This window comes from Engraulis encrasicolus, chromosome 19 (assembly GCF_034702125.1).
Source record: "Engraulis encrasicolus isolate BLACKSEA-1 chromosome 19, IST_EnEncr_1.0, whole genome shotgun sequence".
Taxonomy (NCBI): Eukaryota; Metazoa; Chordata; class Actinopteri; order Clupeiformes; family Engraulidae; genus Engraulis; species Engraulis encrasicolus.
Window position 1 is genome coordinate 10,707,406 of NC_085875.1, and position 26,960 is coordinate 10,734,365.

A 26,960-nucleotide genomic window follows, 5' to 3' on the forward strand; every position below is an offset into this window, starting at 1 on the left:
TTCAAGCTTCCGGTAATCTCCAGCATGCATAGGCCTGTGCAAATCAGGCTGTCAAATCACAAAAGCACACATTCACACACCTCTGCTATGACATCTGCAAAACATAAACAAAAATCCAGACAGGGGCATGGAGCATGCTTTCAAAATACACATAGGCCTACAATAAAAGGATCCCTTCCAAAGAGAAGACTCATGTTCATTACATTCAGGGCTCTAAATTAACACCAGCCAACCGGGCAAATGCTGGTGAAATTTCAGTTTGGCTGGTAAAAAAAGACCAACTTACTAGCCACTTTGACCCATTAGTCAGTGAGTGTGTGTTTGGCTAGTAAGATTAACATCTACTAGCCATTTTAGCTGGTCATGAAAAAGTTAATTAAGAGCCCTGGTTACATTTATCAAGTAGCCTCCTGTCCTAGCCACTCCACATTTCACAGATGTGCACATAGAATAGCATAGAATGTATCCAACAGTTGGCATTTTTTCTGATGTGTTTTAAACCCCTTAGCTTCAAACAATTAGGGGTCATTTAAAAAAAAAATCTAACTGAATGTATTCACTTTAAAATGTTTAGCTGTAACTTCTTAAGATGAAGGCTTACTGCTTTACAATGCACCGGTCTTGGCCGTGCGAACCTACACTACTTTCCCTGTGCATTTCAATCGGTACAGTACGCTCTAGTGCAGTCAGACGAGAGGCCGTGTCTTGCCGGTTCTTTGCTGGAAAGGCGGGATCGGAATAGCCGGGAAGGGCGTTCTTTTTGCGGTCAGAAACAGCGTAGTCGCTAAGGGGTGGGTCTTCGCAAGCGCTGGAAAACCCACCTTTTTCATTGTTTGGAACTCCATGGAATGCGATGGTTTGATCTTACGGTGTCGGGAGGGGGAGAAAGTGAGAACAGACAGAAAGCTGTTCCAAAAAGTATACGGCTGACTTTGCGCCTAACTAAGGGAAAAATAGGACGTCGTATCCAACTCTACGGATTCACCGCATTGACCAGAACAAACCGACCGACTATTTGGTGCCTTGCCACTTTAAGGTAAGTCCATGTGATTGTTCGAAGCTAGATGGAAAAATGTTAAAGGAACACCAGAGTCGGCTACCTACCGTGAGTCGTACACGGCCAGGCAGTACAGACCCAACTGCGGCAACTTTCCTCCCTCCTCCCCCTCCCTGTTCCTGCCGCAGCCGAAAGGAAACCTCATCGAAACACCGGATTGCTGCGCATTCAAGAAGCAAGGGCTAGTGGTTCTGATTAAGTTGTCATTTTTAAAACGTCAAAATCACACCAGCCATTCGTGGATTGCACTGAAAGGTAAGGGTGATCTTGCAGCCGAGATTTTTTTTACTCGGTCGTGGTCGATTCGGGATGAGCTCAACACGCATTCCTCGGTTAAGGCAACATTTTGAAGCGGTCCTACGTCAGCACTAACCTCCGTCTCGACAGCAAATAAAACAGTGGTACAACTTTGAGAGGACTTGCTCGTTACAGGTTTACTAATTGCATAGTACATAGGCTATACAAAACAGTCTAATATAGACCTTATTCGTGTTTCGTGTTGGGCTACCCGGCGAGGCTGCCCCCCTCTTCTCTCCCTGGGACATTCATGTTGGTTAGTGGACAGGAAAAGCCGTTTTCCTGAAGAACAATGTCTGCTCCCCGCTTAGACTTCTCAGAAGTCTGCAGCGTTATGAATAGGTGATTTTTTTTCTTCACTTGTCCCAAGTCCTGCTGGCTAGGCCCCGTCGTTCCTTTTCCTCGAGAAAAAACTCGACCGCTGTAATTGCATGTTCGCTGTAGCTCACCGCAGGAGGTAAGTCGTTTCACCCCTCTCCATGTAACAGTATCAACCTGGCAGGCAGGAGAGCAGAGCAGAGCAGAGCAAGCATACCGATGCGCAGTGTAGCGTCTGAGCAGAAGGCGATTCGCATTGTGCCGTTACATTTCTAGCAATACATTTTATTTTATCCTATTGGGGAAACACATTCCACTTGGTGCGTTTTGAGTAGTTTAAACTCCTGGCCCTCTGTAGGCTATTGTGCGTCCAAGACGCATGAATCATATCCAAACATGTCTGGGTTTGTATTCATTCTTTTGACCTTTCTCAGCGACCAAGTTAAATGGTACCACAACAGTTTGTCTGTGATGCATTTATGATGGTCTTGGCTGCGATGTGAGGTTAACATTTATGTTGCTGAGCTGGTAATGTTTGGGTTTGGGAAATGGCGATGTTTTTCAAGTGCTGCGCAAGACGGATCCCTCAGTGCGCTATATTGGTAGCATATTATTTACATTTTAAGCCATTGAATGGGAGCCCTCTGAACTCACTGACTGTCAGGATGGAGTTTGGAGTAGGCGGTAATTCATCCTTGTGTATGTGAAAGTGACTTTTTAGGATGCCATTAAGACATTAATGTAGCCTATCTGTCCCTGGTTGCATCACGGACGAGAAGATTAGGACAGTTTTTTTTAGTTGTGCGACTGTCTCTTCGTGTGTGTGTGTGTGTGTGTGTGTGTGTGTGTGTGTGTGTGTGTGTGTGTGTGTGTGTGTGTGTGTGTGTGTGTGTGTGAGCATGTTGAAGCTACGGACTGTATAGCAGAACGTCTCTCAGCTGTAGCAGTAGCCACAGCAGCAGCAGCAGTCCCGGAATTGTAATCTGGCAGGTGGGGCCCATAAAAAAGGAGGGGAGAGAGAGAGAGAGAGGGAGAGAGAGAGGGGGAGAGAACAGGGGGACCTGCCTTGACCTGTTTGAGACATGAAGGCAAATTGCTGATGGCTTTCCAGTAAGCGTGCGAGCCAGCCTGCTACTTTTCCAGCCGTGCTGCTGATGGGCATAACTTGTACTCACACACGCACGCACGCACGCACGTACATACGCACACACAAACATGTACATGCCGGTCAATCAGACGTTCGGTGGACCCTGGCGGAGTTTGCCTGCTATGTCCAGTACACACACACACACACACACACAGACACACACACACACACACACACACACACACACACACACACACACACACACACACACACAGACACACAGAGTTTTTACTTTTTGCCACCTTCCATTTCTGGCACTAGATTATCTCTCTCTCTCTCTCTCTCTCTCTCTCTCTCTCTCTCTCTCTCTCTCTCTCTCTCTTTCTCTCACTGCGCTGGTCTCTTTGTCTCCGCGTCATTTGTTATTGCCACAAGTGACAGACAATCAGGTAAGGGTTTGATAAAAGGAATGATAATCCTCTCACTCACTTCATTTGTTGAAAGAATGCAGTCACTGCCTATTAACCTGTATGTCACGCGTCAAAGGCCCGTGCATGGCATGGGCTTGACAGGCTTGGGAACTCTGGAAACCCTGTTGTGCCAGTTATGTCATTAGCATTCCAGATATCTCTCGTCTCAGGTGTGTCTGTGTGAAGATTCACATTCATCCAGGTCATCTTAGTCAAAAGAGGTTTTTTGGGGGGCGGGGGGACCTGTGTTTGTGTCCACATGTCAAATGCCTTGCATGGCATAGAGTTGGCAGTCTTTGGGACTTTGGAAACGTCTTGCTTCATTTATGTATTTAGTACTCTAAAAATGGTTCAGGTATGTTTTTTTTTTAACTTAGTGCTACCTGTGCTCACATGTCAAACACCTCGCTTGGCATATAGTTGACAGCCTATGGAACTTTGGGACGGTGTTGTGTCTGTTATGTACTGTATTAAGTATTCCAGAAGTTGTCCAGGGGTGTGTTTGTTGCCGGCTGGTGCCATCTGTGTGTCCACATGTCAAAATACTCTCAAGGTCTCATGGATTGAGTTGACCAGCTTTGGAACTTTGGAATCTTACGGTGTCAGTTATGTACTGTACTTAGTATTCCAAATGTATTTCAGGTGTGTTTTTGTTTGCTACCTGAGTGTCCATGGAGCTGTGCCTACAACCAGGGCTGTTAACGGCTGGGCCCAGGACAAAGTCTTGGCCCCCTACTCAAATGTAATGAGAAACCAATTCTGGGCCCCGTCTGTCCCTGGGCCTAGGACAACTGTCCCCTTTGCCCCCCCAACCCCCCCCCCCCCCCCCCCCTGTTGGCTTCCCTGCCTACAGCAGGTGTTGACAGGGTTTGGAACTTTGGAACCTTGTTGTGTTTGTTATGCATTTAGTATTCCAAATGTCGTGCAGGTGTGCTTTTGCTTGTTACCTGGTGCTACCTGTACAATATGTGTGAGCGGTGCCCGAAGCAGCGTGTCCTTTAGCTGACTCTCTTATGTCACCTCTCTCTCGCTCTCTGTGTGGGGCCGAGGGTAAAGGTTCAGTCTCGCTCCTCCTCAAGTATTGTTGGGTGACTCCGTTGAACTTTGTAATGTTGGACAACGTGGGGGGTGTGGTATTTGTGTGTGTGTGCGCGTGTGTGTGCGTGCGTGTGTGCGCACATTGATAAAGACTGTAGCCAAGGAGTCTGTTTTGCACAACCACAGGCTCATATAAAGCAGTAATCTGAGGTTTACCTTCAGTCCAACACTATATGATTACCCCCCCCCCAACACACACACACACACACACACACAGACACACAGACACACACACATTGACACACACACATTGACACACACACATTGACACAGACAGACAGACAGAGACAGACAGAGACAGACAGAGACAGACAGAGACAGACAGAGACAGACAGAGACAGACAGACACAGACAGACAGAGACAGAGACAGATAGACACACACACACACACACAGACACACAGACACACACACACAGACACACACACCATCCATTCCACAGCGAACAGGACCCCAGCCAGGCCCAGGAAATGGCATGTGCTGATTCTGGCCCAAATGGACGGGTAATCATTACTGGGTGTTCAATCAGAGTAATTATCAGTGCTGCTAGCCGAGCGGGGGATTAGCATGTGGCTAACTGACTGCACAGCGGCGGATTAAATTGGGAACTGTGGGCTTTTATCGGCCTTGGCATGCCATTGGGAAGTAATGAAAGCTCTCAAGCATTTCTCTCTCTCTCTTTCTCTCACGGAGTCTGGGCCTGCATACAGTACATACCGGTGTTGCAGAGACTTTGCTGGCATTTAATGGTGTTTTTTTTTGGTTTTGCCCTTAAGCAAAACTTTCATGTGTTCTGCAATGTGTGACATCCTATACTATACGTATGTGATTGATGCATGTCTTTTTGTGTGTGTGTGTGTGTGTGTGTATGTGTTTGGGTGCGTGTGCATGTGTGTGCATGTTCGCGCGCGTGTGTGTGTGTGTTACGCATCTGTGCTAAATCTCGTGGTGTTGTGAGTCTGTTAAACCACACCACCAAGCTGTGTCTGTGTATGGATGTATGTAAATCAGCCATTTGTGGCAGCGGGTATCCAAGTTATGTCTATTCAAATGGGCCCGATTGTATCTAGACACATAGTTTACATAGTGCACATAGATTGCTCTGGTTTGTGGCTTGGGGAAGAATGAGGAGGAGCGGCCATGTTGGGATGGGATGGGATGGGAACCCTCTAATGCAGTGGTTCTCAACTAGAACAGTCTTGGGACCCACCATTTTCCACTCTCATTCAGTAGAGATCCAATTTTTTTCAAGTCAATTCAATATAATTCTCAAAATGTAACCAAGACTCGAATGACTGGTTGCACGCTGTCTATCTCGCATAAACATTCAGATTGTATCTATGATGACAGATGACACGGAGTTCACTAGCCTATCAAAATAAAAGTTGTAAATTGTTGCAGGAAAAGTTGGATTTTTTTTTTAGAATTACGTTTTTTTACACCAAGGCTCCGCGACCCACCCATGACCCCTCCGCGACCCACTTTTGGGTCGCGACCCACCAGTTGAGAAACGCTGCTCTAATGGGTGTATGGGTAATGAGACATCAGCAGAGCAGGCAGGGAGCCTTTCACTTGGGAAGAGGCTAACCAAATGTCTCATGTTTTTTTTTTTCCCAGGACAGGGGACGAAAAACATGGGTAGCAAGAATGTTCCATGTTTTCCCCAGGACATGTTTTTCTTCTGTCCCAAGTTTTTTTTTTTTTTAATATTATTTTTTAATAGGGGAGAACAGTCCTTAAATAATCTTCAGTGTAAATGTGGTAGAACCTAATAGTTCTTAAGTTATCTGAAGAACCTAAGCTTAATAGTTCTGTGAAGAACCTCAAGGTTCTGAGAAGAACCCCGGGGTTCCTTAGAGTAACCTTTTAAGAGTTCTTCTACAATGGCAATCGAAGGGTTCATCGGAGAACCTTTGGCCTCCTGGGTCATCAAAGGAATCTTCCCGAAAGCGTTCTTCCAAGAACCAATTTGTCTCATAGGTTCATCAGAGAACGTTCAGGTTCCTCTGAGAACTTTTAGGAGTTCCTCCACAGTGAAAGTTTTCTCTGAAGAAATTTACATTTTGTACAGTGTAGGCGTCGAACAACCACCAAATGCTCTGTGATCAAAATGTAGTCAATCACTACTCCTCTCTATGACATAAGCTGGGGTTTCCCCTGAACTTGAATACATCCAGAATAAAAAAAAAATGTCCAGCGTGTTGCGTTTCCACCAGATGTGCATTACTAGCTGTTCTTCAGCCAAGTAAATACTACTACGTAGCTACTGTACATTTCCTGCATCTGCTGTAAATGTTGACCGCATATTTCTGCCCCCCCTTTAAATCCTCAGCTCCCATTTTGTAATGGGTTTCCCTGTCCTGTCCTGGCTCTGGCCACCCCGTCCTAAAATAGACACCCCCCCCCCTTTCAAAAAAAGAGAATCCACCGTGAAAACAAGAGGGCCTTCGTGTCCCCTTAAAATGAATTTGTCAAGGCAGACACCTCTCTAATTTCGTCAGCCACAGCCCCCTTTGTGCTGGGGACAATGGGTGTTAAGGAGGTGTTTAGGGGCTAATCGAGCAGCGCCTGTCCGCTCTCTCCCCGGACTCGTTATTCATCCCCGGTGGTGTGTGTGTGTGTGTGTGTGTGTGTGCCCCCTGCGAGCCCCCTCGTCCGGACCTTAAGCAGCTGTCAGGGGTGAGAACATGAGACACTGCCTGGCCTGCCTGCCTGCCTTGGCTTGGCTTGTGGCAGCTGCTGTCCATTGGCCCGTCCATGTATCCTACCCATGCTGCGGTGGCCGGCAGTGTGGACCTGCGCCCAGGCTGTACGCTCTGCTCACGTGAATGAAGCACTTCATCCAGTGCCCTCCCCCATCCTCCTCCATGACTGAGGTACCCTGAGCATGGTACCGTCCCACCGCACTGCTCCCCATGGGGCGCCACTGAGGGCTGCCCCCTTGCACGGGTGAGGCATAAATGCAATTTCGTTGTGTGCAGTGTGCAGTGTTCACTTGTGTGCTGTGGAGTGCTGTGTCACAATGACAATGGGAGTTGGAGTTTCCCAATGGGCTTTCACTTTCACTTCATCAACTGGCCTAGAGGGCAGGCAGAGCTTAGGTGATGGCTCTTGGGTGATGGCTCTTGGGTGATGGCTCTTGGGTGATGGCTCTTGGGTGATGGCTCTTGGGTGATGGCTCTTGGGTAGCGGGCGTGATGGGTAGAGTGTAGGGATGCAAATTATCGATTAATTCATTAACCAATCGACTTAAGATTAATTGATAAGCGGTGTTTCCCCCCCCCCAAATCTGAATGTTTCTAAAAAAAAAACCTACTAAGTCTAAAATGTTTTATTAATAAGTGAGATAAAATACCACATTTAAATTAATTCTATTTCAATTCTTTATTCCAAAGGTGATTTAAATATTCCCACTATTCACGCCCCTCTTCACACACACTCTTCACATACCCATTTCACCTGGATCTCTTGTCAGTTGAATTGTCGATTAATTGTGATTAATGGGTTTTTAATCGATTAATGCATTGATCGATTAAAGTGGATTAATCGATTAATCGTTTGCATCCCTAGTGGAGTGTGTGTTGGTTAGGGGGCTGTTGGTGAATGAAGCACTTCCTCAAGTAGCCAAGAGGCAGAACCTGGGATGACTGTTGGCTAGAGAGTGGTTAGCTAAATGGCTTGACTACTGTCGACTCGCTATGGCTTGATCTGTTGGTCGTAGTTAGACTGGTTTGGATAGATCTGTAGGCCAGACGTTTTGGCTATAGCAAACTGTATAGCAGATTTTGCACAAGCACAGGCTATTCTATTCGATTCTATTACATGGTATTACAGTTTGTATATTATATTATATTATATTATATTATATTATATTATATTATATTATATTATATTATATTATATTATATTATATTATATTTATATTATGTTATATTATAGTATATTCCCAGGTGGATGGTTAGAAAGGATTCACCACAACTCTACAAGTTGCTTCAACTGAAAAGAAAATGTTTTCTGAGTAAATTCCATGAGCTTATTCAACATGGCCAAATGGCAGATTATCCCACTGTGTAAATGTTTCATAATGTGTGAACAGGCCTCATCAGTCGTCATCACCATAGCAGCTATCATTGAAGCTTCCACTTTTGTGCACTCTCACACTACCATATAAATGTTATATTATAAATGTTTTCCCTTGCTTAAATTGATACGTTATTATGGAAACTCTGATCATCATACTGTATGGTGTCATCATAGTAGGCCTAATTGTAGACTGTAAATTCTACAGTCTGCATACAACACTTAAAGAGAACTCTGGGACTGGAAATGCACTCCAGAAGATGTTAAATCGACTCTCGAAGCGCTGAATTGACACTGAAAGTTGATGTTGTGTATCTGGACCTCTGTCAAGGAGGATTTACAGGCTCATATCACCATATCACGATGTTTTGAGAGGAGAGCCCCTCATCTGATAGGCTACAGTATGTGTCTTGTTCACACTCCGCTGGCATAAGCTGACGCTGGATTTCACACAGCCCCTTCACGGCTGCGAACCTGAGACCCAGGGGAGCGATCATAACGGACACTTTATGAAAACAGATGGCATGTTTCGCATTCTGCTACTGTGTTGGCTTGGCATAGGGTAGCACACTGCACAGTAGCACACTGCACAGTAGCTGTTTGCCGCGGACGCTAATGCTAAATGCTGCGCTTTGTTAAACTGTGTGCAGTCATTGTGTCATGGATATTTGAGTTGGAACATTAATGTCCCCCCCCCCCCCAGTTGGCATAGTTTGGAAGGGTGTGTGGTGGTGTTTGTCTGTCTGGGCTAAAGTCTTTACCATGCCCACGGCTCCAACCTAGTATCCAGACTAAACCATGTAGGCCTACTTGCTGGTATTATTGGCAAAGGCTATGCAGCAACAGTGTAAACAATATGGGCCACTTAAAATCCTGCAGTATAGTCTGATGGTTATTGGCTAAGGGAGCACAGTAAGTATTAATGTAATGGGCCTTTGCTGTTCATCGTCGTGAGAGGGGAGAAGGGGAGAGGAGGAGGGTTGTGGTCCTCATTCCCTCACTCGCCTTTTGGCAAGTGACCTTGCTGTAGTGATTAAGGAGGACATTTGGAGAGAGAGAGGTGTGTGTGTGTGTGTGTGTGTGTGTGTGTGTGTGTGTGTGTGTGTGTGTGTGTGTGTGTGTGTGTGTGTGTGTGTGTGTGTGTGTGTGTACTAATGCAGAGATATGGTGCAGTTTGTGGTGTGTGTGTGTGTGTAGGAGTTAAAATATGTACTTAGTAGGCCTGCACGATTATGGAAAAAATCATAATCACGATTATTTGGGTCAAAATCATAATCACGATTATTAATCAAGATCATTGATTTTTGCTGAATTTTGTAAATATTATAACAAAATGAAATATAACTTAACAAAGAATGAATTATATAAGGGATGAGCAAAATAAAATGAATTGTAATAATTATGTAAAAGGTCAATAGCATGAAACTTAGGGGAACAGATTTCTGGCCAGAAACACCAGCCTGTCAGTATGTTCTGGCTTCAAGGACGCTTTCGAAGGTAGGTCACTATTGCCACAATTAAATCACGATTGAAATCACAACTTCGATTTCACGATTATATCACGATTTTCGATTACTGACGATTAATTGTGCAGCCCTAGTACTTAGTATACAGTATATTACAGCATATCGGAACTCGCATACAAGCTATCTAGATTGCTGGGGCCTCATTTATCAAGCGTTCTTAGGCACAGATCTGTGCGTAAAGCGTGCGTGCGATCATTCCTGAGCAAAGTGTGGGATTTATGAACATTTACTTGAACGTAGAAATGTGCCTAAATCTACGCACACCTCAGACCATGCGTGCGAGTGGAAGAAACACGTAATTGCAAATAATATTGACCATGCAAGGTACGGTTTGCTTTGAATGACAATGGAGTATGACGGTGTGCTATTTTACAGTGCTTTCGTCCATGTGTGTCTCCTTCTTTTACTTATTTTGAAACACTGTCCTCCTCCTGTCGAAAGCACCTCCACTTCTGCCGGGGAAATGTTTCTATATCCGCACTTCCCGCCAGCGCTTCGACTGGCGCGTGTGTCCGCGTGTGTTCATGTGTGTCCAAACAGGGTTGCGCGCCTTCAAATGAACATGGCATTTGAATATATTTTAATACCATATATGGTTATTTGGAGGCGTTTCGGGATGCAAATTACCCAGAATGCGCGCGTGCACAGTGATTTGGAAGGTGTGGGATTTATCATGCAGACGTGTGCGTAGGAGCAGCCAACGCACGTTTGATAAATCCCGATTTTTCTGTACTTGCGAACATTCTAAATTTTACTCGTAAGACAAAAAATAGAAGACATTCTACGACCCGATGATAAATGAGGCCCCAGGTTCGGTAATGGGAAGATGTGTGACCGAAAGCTAAATATTTGCTTTTTTGCATGTGTTTGGCTTCATGTGGAAGTTTAAATATTTATTCAAACATCTGAGATGTCAGATGCTGCCTTCCCATAGTTTCTAACATTGTTCCCAAGAGTAAAGAAGCTTTACTGGTCTACAGTAATTCATAGCGGAGGAATTAAGATATACAAGCTTGTGAGCATGCATATGTTTGCGTTCATGTGTTCGCACGCATACTGTACACACATGTTTCAAGGAGCTTACATAATCACATGAATACTGGCGATATAACATGTCAGTCTCTATATACTGTATGTTAATATGACACAGGCTATCTTAACCCCCTCCATCAATGAAAGTGACAGCTGTGTACATGGGTTCTAAATGTTTGATTTCCCCTGGCTGCGCACAACTCGACCTCTGATTGTTGGAAACGGCTGTCGGTCAAAAAATTAGCTCACATGGTCGGCTGCCAGTGACTTGCCCTCCTCACAACACCATGTTTATTAAAAAAAACATGTATTGAAACTAGTCTCGATGGCACAGAAGGCAATTAGGCCCATAGAACCCATGTGATGTGAATCATTCCAGAATGTTCCTGTGAGATATGAGGTCTGGAAATTCAGCGGTTTTGTCTGTCTGTTTTTCACTGTAATGCATTGTGTTTAATACACAGGTGTAATACTATGGGAGACATTTAGGATTTGCAATGTGGAAGTGAGTCTTGTTTTTCTTTTTTTTCTTTTTTTCAGCTTATATGAATTAAAAGAAACACAGAAAAGTGATGTCAGCTTCTTTACCGTGTGTGTGTGTGTGTGTGTGTGTGTGTGTGTGTGTGTGTGTGTGTGTGGGGTACAGTATATAACAGGGTTATTTCCCCTTTGAATGTTCTTGTGTGGAGTGTTGTATACCTCGGAAAACATGATCCCCGGAAACACGCTTCGAAATGTGTGTCGTATCGTATCGTAGTACTGACATTACCCCCCAGAGAGACACAGGGAGCCCTGACTGTACTCTCTTCTCTTCTCTTCTCTTCTCTTCTCTTCTCTTCTCTTCTCTTCTCTTCTGACGACCTTGTCTCGACCCCAGGCTCACTTGCCCTTGGTGCTGTTGAAAGCAGTAGGCCTAGCCCAAGCCTGGCGGCAATATTGTAACTATGTGTGTATGTGTGTGTGTGTGTCAGGTTTGATATTTTGTATTCAAAGACTCCCTCCATTTCTCCACTTGCTGGCTGTCCTCACAGAGCGACGATGAACTTGAAGGGGGAGAGCTGGTGAGGTGGGGGCGTGAGCGAGCAGTGCAGTCTTAAATAACTCGATGGACTCCTAAAATAGCACTGTGCTGAATCACGGTGGACCTTAGCTGCAAGGCTCTTTACTGTGCTGTGCTGTGTTGTGCTGCTGCGCTGTACCGTGGAGCTAGCACTTCACTCATCCCACGCTAGCTGCTAGCCCTGTGTGATGTAATAATGGGCACTGTATCCAGGACGACCAGAGCTCTGTCTGACTTTCTCTGTCTGACGATCTCTCTCTCTCTCTCTCTCTCTCTCTCTCTCTCTCTCTCTCTCTCTCTCTCTCTCTCTCTCTCTCTCTCTCCTACCAGTCTGTGCCTCTTTCCTTCCCTTCCACTTTCTCTCCTTTCATCTCTCCCTACTTCCCTTCTTCTCTACCTCTTTCTGTCCTTTCATACTTTTCTCCGTTCTTCCCCTAGTTCTGTCTGTCTGTCTGTCTGTCTGTCTGTCTGTCTCTCTCTCTCTCTCTCTCTCTCTCTCTCTCTCTCTCTCTCTCTCTCTCTCTCTCTCTCTCTCTCTCTCTCATCCTGTTCTTCTCCTGGCCAGCTGGACCAGCTGTGTTACAGCCACAGCAAATTAATTTATTTCGTTTAGATTTATTAGCCTCTGTAAGTGCCTGCGTTGTCTGTGTGTCTTTTTCTGGAGTGTGTGTGCTTGTGTCCATGTACTGTGTATGTAGTGTGTGTTTGTGTGTGATGTGCGTGTTTGTGAGAGTCGGCTTTCTCACTCACTCACTCACTCACTCACTCACTCACTCACTCACACACACACACACACACACACACACACACACACACACACACACACACACACACACACACTCTCTCTCTCGCTCTCTCTCTCTCTCTCTCTCTCTCTCTCTCTCTCTCTCTCTCTCTCTCTCTCTCTCTCTCTCTCTCTTTCTCTCTTTCTCTCTTTCTCTCTCTCTCTCTCTCTCTCTCTCTCTGATGAATGGTGGATGGCTTGGTTTTATGGTGTCTAGCTTTGGTCCCGGCCTGTTTGCCTTCTTCATTTGTTGGGGTTTCTCTGTAATGATGTTTTGTCACCCCTGTGACTGTGAATGCCATTGCTGTGACAGTCATTGCGTGTGATGGTGGCATTGCATAGACACTGAGGTAGGGCTGCACAATTAATCGAAAAATAATCAAAATCGTGATAAAATAGTGAAATCGAACTCATGATTTTAATCGCGATTTAATCGTGGCAATAGTGACCTACTTTTGAGAGCGTCCTTGAAGCCAGAACAGACTGGTGTTTCTGGACAGAAATCTGTCCACTTATGTTTCATGCTATTGCCTTTACATAATTATTACAATTCATTTCATTTTGCTCATCCTGTATGTAATTCATTCTTGGTTATATTTCATCTTGTTATAATTTTCAAAAAAATCAGCAAAAATCAATAATGGTGATTAATAATCGTGATTATGATTTTGACCAAAATAACCGTGATTATGATTTTTTCCATAATCATGCAGCCCTACACTGAGGTTAGTGAGACTCTGCTCAGAGAACTGGGCCAGTGTGGCTTGGTGGCCATCTGCGAATCAAAGGGGAAATTTGACTGTGTCCAAAATCCAGACACACAAATCCATGTGTGTGTGTGTGTGTGTGTGTGTGTGTGTGTGTGTGTGTGTGTGTGTGTGTGTGTGTGTGTGTGTGTGTGTGTGTGTGTGTGTGTGTGTGTGTGTGACTGTGCTTGTGTTTATTGCTGTGTAGGGTCAAAAGGAAATAGTAGTTGTGTAGTGTGTGTGTGCGTGTGTGCGTGCGTGTGTGCGTGTGTGCGTGTGTGCGTGTGTGTGTGTGTGTGTGTGTGTGTGTGTGTGTGTGTGTGTTTATTTGTGCATAGCGTAGTATGTGCGACTCGTGTGTATTTTCTGTCTGGTATTCTAAGTAAATAGTACTACTACACAGGCTGTTCCCATGTGTATCTCTCTCTCTCTCTCTCCCCCTCTCTCTCTCTCTCTCTCTCTTTCTTTCTTTCTTTCTTTCTTTCTTTCTTTCTTTCTTTCTTTCTTTCTTTCTTTCTTTCTTTCTTTCTTTTCTCTCTCTCTCTCTCTCTCTCTCTCTCTCTCTCTCTCTCTCTCTCTCTCTCTCTCTCTCTCTCTCTCTCTCCTCGTCTGTCTGGGATCCTTTCCCCTGACCTGGGAATCCCCCTCTGCAGTCAGACTACTGGCCTACTGTAAAAGCATGACATCACCCCTTAGCCCTCCACAGCCACGCCAAAGACTATTTTTACACACATACACACACACATACCGTACACACACACACACACACACACACACATATACTGTATTTTCACATATACACATATGCCTAAATGCAGACAGTTACACATGCATGCGTGCCCACGTCACTCATACTGTAGCACGGACACACACACACACACACAGTTTTACTTTAATTTCCGACAACTCTTTGGATTAGCTGTTGTTTATGCAATCAAAATACATATAAGGCCAAAACCTGGCTCGTCGATGTCAATGTTATGTGTGTGGTGTCTGCTGTGTCTGCATATGTGCATCTTGTCTTCAGAGCCCTTGTTATACAGCTACACAGGTGTTATGCTGTTATACAGTAATGCTATTAAGGTGATATACTGGCAGTAGGAAGTGTTTTGTACTGTGTACTGGGGTTAGGTTGATTTCTGCCGCCTCTATCCAACAACCAAATATAAAATAAAATATCATGCCTAGATGCTTTGGATGTTGCTGTGGGTATTGTATGAGATGATGTATTGAATGGTGTGTGTGTGTGTGTGTTGGGGAGGGGGGGGTGACGACACGGGGTGAGAGGGATGATGGGCGATTAGTAAGTGTTGTGTGCCTGGCTCTTGTGCTTGTTGCAACTGGAGACTAATCCCCGGTAGAACCCCCCAGAGGAGCCTGGTTGGGTGCTGGGTGCTGTGGAGAGGTGGCAGAGTGGGTGGCGGGTGTTAGTATGCCCCCTCCCTGGTTTGCCCCCCAAAACGGGGTGCCTGTGTGCAGGGGCGTAGCACCAAATTTGGGGCCCTAGGAACAACCTCTTCCATGGGCCCCAGGGCTGGACTGGCCATCTGGCGTACCGGGCAAATCCCGGTGGGCCCTCGCGTCTTTCGGGCCCTCGAGGCCCCGAAATACTAATAAAAAAATATATACATTATTTTTTTTTTTGTCTGTGACGGTAAAAAAAATTACACATCGGGGCTCATTGGATGCTTCTCTTGAGGCACATTGGCTTAGTCCAATGAATTGCCCTGTTTATCGAAGGCCCGCCCCTCCCTGCAGGCCCTCGCTCGACCCAACTAGTCTCTGTCAGCAGCAGCATCATCCGAAGTTTCGTTGACTTGGATGGTGGCTATTCGGTTAATAAAAACTCTGGTGGTGGAGCGGAGGATACAGGACGCTATATGGAGAAAGAAAGGACTGGCTATGAAAAGCGCATGGAAAAGCGAAAGCAAAAACTAAATAAAAGAAAACTGAGCAAAATGTGCTAAATCACTGAATTGTTCAAAGCTAAAAGCACCACCAGCTCGAGCTCCGGACCGGTAGCTCTCGTGTGGCCGTGGGAGGTGGTGCGTCACACAGCTCGACCTCAGGTTGGGACAGTGGGGCCACCGGTGCATCAACGAGTGCAGGTGCAGAATGAGGCGGAGGAGAGGCGGCGGGGGTCGGGAGATGGTTCGAGCAGGGCAGGTACAGACGGATACGAGAAGAGACCCAGGGAGAGAGAGGTAGTAGCACCCCTCTCAACACACCCAGCTAGCCAATGCATTGTAGCTATGCGCCGCTTCGGCGTGTCGTAATTCCCTATCCCCATCATTAGCTGAGACCAAATTGTCATGCTGACCTTATCAAATCAGTCATGAATATTTGTATCCATTTGATAAATGCCCATGCACTTGTCTTGTAGCCTAATGTTGCGCCAGCACATAGACATCTTCCATTTGCCTTAGCTTGAGCTGTCACGAGATGCTGCCCTCTACCCAATTCCTACCCTGGCTGGCCAGGCAGATTAGCTACACCCAGAGCTCTGGCTACACCGCCTCGGCGTTTTTCCCATGTAGCCTGAAACTAAAGAATACAGATGTCGTCCCTCCCCTCTCGCTCAAATCAGTCACAAATATGTATTGATGTATTTTCTTAAACTTTTTTGTATTGCTGCGCGAGCATAGGCCTAATAGATATTCTGTCTTCACGTTTCAGCTGTCTGTTAACTCTCCTTCGTCACAACACCTGTGCTACTGCGTCTTGTATTAGGCTGCGTGTTAAACGGCGCAGCCCCACTTTCACTTTCTCAAATCCAACAAATATCTTGTTTTAGTCTATTGCTTGTCGTGTCTTTTGCAACTATGGTTTTAAACTAAATGTATTTTTGCTATCTTTTCCTTCTGTAATGGCACGTCACGTCATTATCAAAACTATTATCCTGAGCTGCCTCAGAAGAAACCGTCTTTCCGTGCTGTTTGTGAATCGCTTGGTAGATACGCGCTCCCTTTATTGTAATAGCTATGAAACATGGTAGCTTAACTTTGTTGTTGGAGTGTGTCTGATATTTTACAGGGCCTTCATGAGTTACATTTTCCTGTGGTGTTCACGGATAGGCTTTTGTATCCATGCAAACACGTTTTGTTCTGGAAAGCATTTAATCATTGGGATGGATGTTTCAATATCTTCATGGTTGAGGCGACGCTCCAAGGCGTAGACTATTGTACGTAACGTCATCAACCTCTGTTGAAAACCTAAGCAATGAGCGGTCACTTGGTTTTGTTGTGGTGTGTTGCCATTTAGTAAGCTCACTGACAGTATCTGTGGATTGGAGCAATTTGAAGCTGAAACATTTACATTTTATCATTATTGTATATGGTGTCCATTTTGCAGTGTGTGTGTGTGTGTGTGTGTGAGTGAAATATTGCTTTGCTAAACAAGGTGTTTGTGTCTGGGACATGTTTTCAGTTTTTGCTTAAGGGAAATGGTATGAATACTCACTGGCCAGGAAAATAATCAGGAAAATAGAGTTAGTTGTCCACCTCTCTATCTCCTAACCTCAAACATACTCAGAACTTCACATGCAGGATGAAGGGACACTGCGACCATTTCCCTAAGAAGGTTATTGTGAGTAGTGATGAAGCATTTTTTTCGTGTGAGCTTTTTAATGTAGGCCATATTATACGATGTCATATATACCGATAGGCGCCGCATCGGTGTCGGGCCCTCAGGCGTCAAAAAGTGCCCGGGCCCTTTTCAGATCCCAGTCCAGCCCTGATGGGCCCCCCTACACACCCCAACCTACCCAACCCAACCAGCCCCCCACACCCACACCCACCCCCCGCGCACGCGCCTACCTCCTGATATTGTCATCCTTCTTGCCTTCCTCAGAATACCCCTCTATGCTTTCCTCTCCTTCACTTGAATCATTCTCATCTTCAATCATATGACACATAAAATTATAAAATGTCTTAATCTTTCACATTACCAGTTATGAAAAGTAGGCTATCATATTCATAGGGATGACTTTTAATCACTTCATCACTATGGTGTGAGGGGGAGGAGAGAGACTGATAAATCTCTCTTCACAATGCTTCCAGCCTACTATTTCGTTCACTATGGACACACGAGACATTGATATGTTGAACTGAACTTTCTTCAATGTGCATCGCTGAACAGAAACACAGGCGCTCGCGCGCACATTCGTTCACTTGCACTGCCCCGCACGCACGTCACGTTTGCCCGTATCAGTGTTTGGGAGAGCAAGGAAAAGAGAATCAGCTTTGCCTAGGCTACTGGTAGAAGCTGACTTCGAAATGTCGCTTAAAACCTGCGGTAAAGTACCGTTAGAGTAAATAGAACAAAAGCATTGCTGTTTGGATTTGATGTCGCTCAACCTTTTTAAAGTCAGGGCACCCCGAACCTAGTTAGGCTATAGCCTAGGCTATTTATTTCTTTGAAATCATTATTTATTAGGCTACTGCATAACATTTCAGATTTAAATTGGCCAGTAACTATTTCACAGTAGCCTACCTTGTTGTAATTTTCATGAGCACTCAATGCAGATAGGCTACCTGCTCAGCAGTGTGCTTTGCAAACAGGCTCATCTCTTGCGCTTTGCGCAGATTAGAATGGCGTCAGCAACATTCAAAACGCAGACTGGTGCCCCGTCAAAATCTCGTCATTATTTTACCACACTTCAGCTATAACGGGCGTTGTCAGATGGTCAGAGACATGGCCAAGTAACCAGAGCTTTCCTATTGAGAGTGTTGATACCGCAAAATAAAAGCAGAATGAAGATTCAAGACTGACAGCAGTTCGCACCGCCACCTTGACATTGGCAACTGATGAACATGACGTCGATTAATATCGTGACGAAGACAGAATCAATCTGCAAATTTGATAAGCAGGGCGGGCAGCATTGCACCCGGTTGAGAAACTGCTTTTCTTCAAGACTAGGATATTAGCTAAAATAGGCTCACCTTCTCTCAAGTTCACACCATTTGCACCTGCTGCGACAGGGGGCATCTTCACGTTCGTGACATTTTCTGAAATTGAGTGGGATTCATTTTACAAATAGCTTTGCTATCATTTGGATATTTGAACCAACATCGACCCATGTTGGTCTTTTGGGACACTTGTTATGAATATAGGCCTATCAAAGACAAATATGGGTTCTATCACAATGATAGCCAACAAAATTAGATTTTTTTTTTCCTTTGACATCGGCCACACGGAATGGGAATGGGATAACCAGTTAGGTATCCTATACTTTGTCGGCTGTAATTTTGACATTTGGGCTCACCTTTCTTGCAAGAAATCAGCTGCAGTTGCTTTCCTTCCTTTTGTTTCCCCTGTCTCTCTTGCCTTTCTATTCTTTTTGTGAAAGCCTGGTGTTTTAGAAGTCTTTCATTGCTAACCGACTGCTGCGTTTAATGCCTAATAATGACGTGAGTGAGTGTTGATTCCGCATATTGTACAATCAAAAGTCCGCGGACTAAACCAATGCGTGATAATGGGGGTGTCTGATATTGAATATAGCCGATTTGCAGGCTAGTATATCCAATTCAACAGATGTATTTCCAGAGAACATTGGAATTACATAAATTACCAACATTATTGACATTATTTTTAAAATAATGTTTTTAAAAAATGAAAGAAGAAAAATATTTTCCATGGGAGGGCCCCCGGTGGGCCCCCCAAGTGGTCTGGGCCCTAAGAATGAGTCAGGGTTTTCCCCCCCTGTTCCACGCCGCTGTCTGTACGTGTGCGCGTGTGTCTGTATGTGCGCTTGTGGGAGTGTGTGTATATGTGTGTGTATGTGCGCATGTGGGAGTGTGTGTGTATATGGGGGTGTGATGAGTCAAGCTGCTGGGTGATGTCTTTAGCTGCGGGGTGGTGTCTGTTTGCCATCCTGGGTCTCCCAGCAGAATGTCTGTGTTTTTATGGGGAGTGGGTGGATGAGTGAGTGACTTCTACTTGTGTGGCCTGATGGTGTGTGTAATATATGTGGGGGGTGTTTGAGGGGTGTCGTGAAAAGGGGGAAGGATGGAATGGAAAGATAAAGATTGAAAGAGAGTGAGTACCGTACTGTAGTGTCTGATGGACAGCTGGAGACCGGGTAAAAGCAACGGAGTGCCAGAGGTGTGGGAAACTGAAATACCAGGATGTGAGAGAGAGAGGGAGAGTGTGCATGCGAGAGTGAGGGAGTGCGTTCCAATATGCGACTTTGCGTCCTCCACTTGTGCTTGTGGCCTCGTACCAGGAAGTAAAATGTCATGATGACATCACTGACAACAGCATTATATTTCAATATCTCGCAAAAGCTCAATTATAAAGTCATTTTCTCATTTTCAAACTGGATAGTGAATGAAGAATAGTCCCCCAAAAATAGTTTTGGCTAGACTGACAGCGGGGAAACTTTATTGAAGGTGGAGTGAGGCCACAAGCACAAGTGGAGGACGCAAGGTAGCATATTGGAATGCACTCAGGGAGTGAGCAAAAGGGCAGGCAAGGGAGAGAGCGAGAAAGAGAGTGTGTGTGAGAGAGAGCTGGATGCTGTACTGATGAGGAATCGCATGACTTGAGTGACTGACAGATAAGGACGGTGTGAGGTAGGTGTGAAGTATGGTACTGTGTATGTGTCTGTGTGTGTGTGTGTGTGTGTGTGTGTGTGTGTGTGTGTGTGTGTGTGTGTGTGTGTGTGTGTGTGTGTGTGTGGGAAGATGGACTGAGCTGAGAGGAAATGAGCTAGCTTAGGCCATCGCGAGGCTGTGGATGCTGAGCCTCCCCCTGACTGACTGTCCACCACACAAGGGTGAGTCAGTGGCCTATGCTGTAGAGTCCTAAAAAGTGTGCTTGCCAGGCTGCTAAGAGGGCTCAAAAGTATGCTTACCAGACTATTAAGACATCTCAAAAGTATGCTTATCAGGCTACTGAGAGGGCTCAAAAGTACGCTCACCAGACTATTAAGACGTCTCAAAAGTACGCTTGCCAGGCAATACAATTGAAGAGTTCAGATGCAAAACCCCCTAAGTGCCTTTTCAGAAAATAATCTTATTTCATTTTTATTTAATACAAAGGTATCAAAATTGCATATTTTTTCATTTTATTTATGTAATATAACTATTAGTATGTATTATCAAGTACATGAATGTAAACCAAACCAACAACAGGGTTCTCTAAAAATATAGAAGTGCAGGTCTTCAGAAATGGAGTTAGGGGGTTTTGCATCTGAACTCTTCAATTCTTGATTCTTTCTTGATTCTTGATTCTCTTGATTGATACTGAGAGGGCTCAAAAGTACGCTTACCAGATTATTAAGACGTCTCAAAAAAGTAAACTTACCAGACTATTAAGACGTCTCAAAAGTATGCTTACCAGGCTACTGAGAGGTCTCAAAAGGACACTTAACAGGTTCCTTAGAGGTCTCAAAAGTATGCTTACCAGGCTCCTAAGAGGTCTCAAAAAGACACTTACCAGACTATTAAGACGTCTCAAAAGTACGCTTACCAGGTTCCTAAGAGGTCTCAAAAGTATGCTTACCAGGCTATTAAGACGTCTCAAAAGTACGCTTACCAGGCTACTAACAGGTCTCAAAAAGACACCTACCGGCTAGCAAGAGGTCTCATAAAGACACCTACCGGCCAGCAAGAGGGCTCTATAGTGCCGTTAAAGGGTAGACTAGGGGCCTCCACAGTGTCCTTCCGAAGCTACCAAGAGCCATCAAAAGGATGCTTCTACAAAGAGGGCTTCACAAGATAGTTAGCAGGCTACTGAAGGCCCTCCAGACTGTTCTTACTAAACTGGCAAATTAGCGAATTTGCGAACTTTGCCATACATTCCTATGACAGAGGCGAAGGCAAGCAAAAGCAAGTTTAATGTTATGCAAATCAGGAGAGAATTCGCCTGCCGCGGCACAATCAAATCAACAACATAACTGTTCCATTCCATTTGATTCGCTGCGACGACCTGATGACGGTTGGATTTCGCCTCTCTTCGCTTCGCTCGCTTCGCCTCCTATGTGTCCCTACCGTTACCGTGCTACCAAGGAGGCCTCCAAAGGTCACTTACCGAGCTACCAGATGGCCTCCTCAGTGTCCTTACAGGCAAGCAAAGGGCCTACACACAGCCTCCAAAGTTTCTCCATCGTTTGCTTACAGGCTTTCCAAATCCTCCACACAAGACCACTAGAGAGAGTGCATCGGGCTCCCAGAGGTACCAACGGGTCTGTGTGTGACTCACGTGTGACTCATTGGCCCTTTTCATAATTAGTGGCTTCTTTAATTTGTGTCTGTCAACCCACTGCTACTGAGAAGCAGGTGATGGCATGGCATGGAGGCTGAGGAGAGGTGGGAGTTAGGGAGGGGAGGGGAGCGGGTCAGAAAGTGGCCTGGAAGGTAAGGTATGTATGTGATTGTAGTAAAAAAAAACCTGCTGCGCTTAAACTATTAAACTTTCACTTTTTCACAGAACCACTTTCTCACCTGTGCACAACCATACATACTGTGTGTGTGTGTGTGTGTGTGTGTGTGTGTGTGAGTGAGATGGAGCGAGAGAGAGAGAGTGTGTGTGTGTGTGTGTGTGTGTGCAAGCACAAATGTCTGTCTGTCTTTCTCTTTGTCTCTTTGTGTATATAGACACAGACCACCTCTGTTATGTTTTCGGATGTTTGGAAGTGCTGGTCCACAGACAGACATGCAGCCGGCTGGGTAAACCTGGAGGCCAGTCTGTATCCTAATGACTGGCCGATGTGTCATGGGCCCAACCAGGACACAGCCACAGCTTTGTTATGCTTCTGTGGCTTCTCACGTGCAGACAGCGAATCAAAGAAAACATTTTGGCTTTACTTGGAGATAAGCACACAGCTGCCAACTTTTATTTCCAACTCTAGTGTTTGTCACGAAATCAGATTTCGCCACAGATGTCTTCCTCTTTTCTCTTTGAAGTGGCTACAATGGTTTTTTGTGGTTCTTTTGCTTTGTTTTGCTCTTCCAAAATGTTCATTTGCTCGCATTCTCTGCCCAGAAATTAGACGACGTGTAATCAGTTTCAGTGGAGGTACGCGTCAATAAAATCTCCGAAACAGACACATTTTTGGCTTTGTTCTTATTCTTCAATTCTGTTCGGGGTATTTTTCCATTTCAAAGTTAGGATGTGCACATCCACAATAGCAGTGATTCAGGGTTGCGTTTCTCGACAGTGTCGTTGCTAACTCAGCTAGCAACTTACTTAGTAAGTTGCCAATGGGAAATTGCATTACAACTAAGTTGCTAACTGGTTAGCAACGACACTGTCGAGAAACAGGGTCCAGGTGCCAGACAATTGTAATTGATAGTGGGAGGAAGTGATTGCCTCAATGGATATAAACTCCAAATAAATACTTTGTTTAACATTGTTTTTACGGCTAATACCCTGTGTGCGGACCACTTCTCTCACAGGGTATTTTTCCTACGAGTCCTACTGCGTTCTCTGTTGTTGTGACGGGTGTCAGTGATACTTCTTCAGTGGCCATGACACTTCCCAGTATTAGCTTTCAGTACAGTGGAGCTGAATAGAACTTTCCCAGGCTTGTGAATCACGATTAGTTATGCCCTTTCAACTTCATTAACTGAACTGAACATTGCGCTCTGTCTTTTTCTTTCTCTCCCTTCCTCGCTCTCTTCCTCTCTCTCTCTTCCTCTCTCTCTCTCCCCCCTCTCTCTCTCTCTCGCTCTCTCTCTGTTTCTCCCCCTTTCTCTCTCACTCACTCTCTCTCCAATCTCCCTGCTCCCCCCTATTTTTATGCCTCTCTCTCTCTCTCTCTCTCTCTCTCTCTCTCTCTCTCTCTCTCTCTCTCTCTCTCTCTCTCTCTCTCTCTCTCTCTCTCTCTCTCTCTCTCTCTCTCTCTCTCTCTCTCTCTCTCTCTCTCCTTGTCAAGTCAAGATTAAGAAATAATTGGCTTCTGACAGAGGTGATCTTCTGCCTCGCTGGGGCTCAGCTATGTTGAATGATTATTCAGTGTCTCGAGTCGACTCTCGAGCCGCCAACTCTCGGAGAGTTCTTGGCCTTCCAGAATCATTTCAAGTCTCCACCACTTTCCCTGCCAGACCAATGACCATGTGCGTCATATTGCAGTATTGCCCTGTCATTGGGCCAGACACTGTGCGTGAGGATACGATTTTGCATCCCAAATTCGAAAATCTCCTCAGTGTACACAAACGTCGGGCTCGATGCTTCTTGAAGAGATGATTCTACATTCCAAATTCTACATTCTAGAATCGCTCCAGCTCATCCCCATGGGAACCATGATTCACCATGACAATGTTCATACCACTGCTGGAGGTGTATTTCCTGAACTGGTTATCTCCAAATGATAAGCTAAACAGAAAAAGGAGAAAAAGTTGATGACCTTTCTTTTTAACCTGAAGAGGTCAAAGGTGAGATGAGTCTGCAGAGAGGATTGGTCACACACACACACACACACACACACACACACACACACACACACACACACACACACACACACACACACACACACACACACACACACAAATAAATAGTGTTTAAAAGGAAGTCCTATCTTTTTAAGCTCATCGGGCGGACAATGTTATCTGGCATTCCTTTGCTCTGCCATCTGACTGCTGGTGATCATCGTTTCCTGGGAAGGAGAAGAATGTTTGAGGAACACCTCATCTGGTCTTCATTTTGTAGAGCAGTGATTCTCAAAGTGTGGTCCGGGGACCACTGGTGGTCCACAACAAAGCTCAGGTGGTCCTCAAGGAGATTTCTACTTTTCCAAGACAAGCTAGCAGTAGGCTATTTCTAACTGTATTACAAAGCTAAACATAGCTGAAGTCATATTTTCACCACAATAAGACAGGTTTGTAAATGTGAATAAAAAGGAAGTGATCTGCATCGAAATGATCACCCCTCAACTGCCAATTCAGTTGACAGGTGGTCCCTGAACATTTTTGGGGCGACAAAGTGGTCCTCGGTCTGAAAAAGTTTGAGAAACACTGTTGTAGAGCATAAAACCGTCTGCCGTTTTCTTATCAGAGAGAGAGAGAGAGACAGACAGAGAGCGAGCGAGCGAGAGAGAGAGCGATGAAGAAAGAAAGAAGCTAGAACATTCTGTAGATGCCATCGGAGAATGCCAAGCATCTTTCTGGTTTGCCTTACAATGGTGGGCATGTGATGGGACGTAGCTGACAAAACCAGGGAAATGACTTTATAATCACCACACTTGCCCTCTCGCCTTCCTTCTTATTGATCCCTTTTCTCATCATCATATATCCATCCCCCGCCCCATTTCTATCTAAGCTTACCGCCTCTCTCCAACTGATCAATCTCTATCTCTCTCAGTCTCTCAGTCTATCCATCTTTTACTATCTCTTATATCTAACTCTGTCTTATATCTTTTTATTTCCCTGTGTCTTTCTGCATTTCTCTCTCTGTTACTCTATCTGTCCATCTTTGTCTGTCTATCTCTCTCTCTCTCTCTCTCTCTCTCTGTCTCTCTCTCTCTCGCTCTCTCTCTCTCTCTCTCTCTCTCTCTCTCTTTCTCTGTCTATTCGTCCTTGTCTTTGCCACCTTCCCGCCGACAACTTGATTTTACCGGGTTATTGATCCCCCACCCCAACCCCAGGCCTTCACATTTCCTGTGAAAGGGGCCTCTGTGCGTTCGGCTCGAATAGCTGTCATGGTGAACTATTGGTGCATTTGTGTGTGTTTAATATGACAGAGAGACATGGACATAGAGGTGGAGATGGAGGGAGAGAATAAACCACTAGGATAGCCATCACTTAATGATATAAAGTGAGGGAAATAAGCAAAAAAAGAAGAAAGAGAAACTAAAAAAAACATAAATTAGGCCCAGTTGGCATTGTGGGCAGGGGCCCCGCTAGGGGGGGAAAGGTGTTACAGATTCTAAGGGCCTGACGGCACTGACAAGGGCCCCTAGAAGAATGCTGATGACATAATTTGTCATTTTGGGGGCATAAAATTCAATCTTTCAGGGGGCCCAACATTTCTAGCAGCGCCCCTGATTGTGGGACTTAAGAGAGCCAAGTGAGTTCCCTACCCTGGGCGACCTTAGTGTGCTTCCGTTGTATGGGAACAGATTTAGGCTATCTCTGGCACAGCGAGCCACTCAGCCCCACTTAGCTTAGCCTCTCTTGGAGAGCGGCTGACGTGTAGTAGACCCTCTTGGAGCCAGTCTGGATGGAGACAACTCGGAGGTATGTGACTGCACTGCAGCCATGGAGATACATATACACAGACCTACTGGCAGGGTGATCATTTAAAGAAACAAAACAGCTGTGTGGCTTTGGAAGCGTCTAGAAAGATCTGCTATCATAGGCGCAAATAGAAATGGCAACGTCTGTGTGTCTTGTGTGTGTGTGTGTGTTGAAAATCTGTGGTGTGTTTTACCTGGAAATCCGCTCAGAACACGAATAAGCTGCTGCAAACTGCATTCAAGTTGTTTTGTGTTTGCTGATAGAGCGGTCTGGAACTGAGGGACATGAGGAGGTGTCCCCTCTCCTCTCCTCTCCTGTCCTCTCCTCTCCTCTCCTCTCCTCTCCTCTCCTCTCCTCTCCTCTCCTCTCCTCTCAACTCCGAAAGCTCCCCTGCAGAATTGTGAGAGTTCAGTTAGCTCTGCTACAGTGTGTAGCTCGGACAGTCAAACCTGAGCTACAACTACACTTCAACTGCTTCAACTTCAAAGCGGGCTCCATCGTGCAGTGAGGTCAATTACTTGGAAGACTTGGCTTTTTCTTGGACACACACACACACACACACACACACACACACACACACACACACACACACACACACACACACACACAGACACACACACAGACACACACACACACACACACACACACACACACACACACACCGTTCAAAAAAGCAGGCCTATCTTCAAGCTCGTCTGCAGGACAGTGTCAATGTTATCTACATACCAACTTCAATAAAACGCTTTAAAAAAACAGCCCTCCCCCCCATAATGCAGTGTGGTGTGGAGCTGTGCGATGCTGCTCAGCTCTGGACCCAGGGCTGTAACCAGGTCTGGCCAGGGATTTAAGTAAGGATAGACCGATATTTATATCGGTATCAGTATCGGGCCGATATTTGCATTTTTTAAGTGCATCAGTATCGGCCGATACGCGTGTGGTTTTGGCCGATAGGCAATATTTATTATTTTATGTCATTCAGGTTTTTTTTTAAAACACCAAGACACTTTTTATTTTTGTATTACTTGATTGTTAGACATTACTTGATTGTTAGAGTGGGTGTTTAAATGTTACAAGTTCTACCTCAATTTGATATTGTTAAAGGAATGTTTATTTTGAACTTGAGACCTGGAATATTTGTCATTTTTTAACCTTTTTTATCCCATATCGGCCCCAAATATCGGGTATCGGAAATCGGGTATCGGCCTAGGTTGATGGAAAAAATGTCGGTAT

General features: G+C 45.2%; 1 protein-coding gene across 2 annotated transcripts in view; it reads left to right on the forward strand.

Annotated features, from left to right (window-relative positions):
- The first annotated feature begins 775 nt into the window (after positions 1 to 775).
- luzp1 (leucine zipper protein 1) overlaps positions 776 to 26,960 on the forward strand; it is a 106,731-nt gene continuing 80,546 nt past the window's right edge. Inside the window, exon 1 of one of the 2 annotated variants that reach the window (XM_063183632.1) lies at positions 776 to 1,312. The gene's annotated coding sequence lies outside the window, so the exon portion shown is untranslated. The remainder of the gene's footprint in view (positions 1,313 to 26,960) is intronic. The other variant, XM_063183631.1, reaches the window with a different exon arrangement.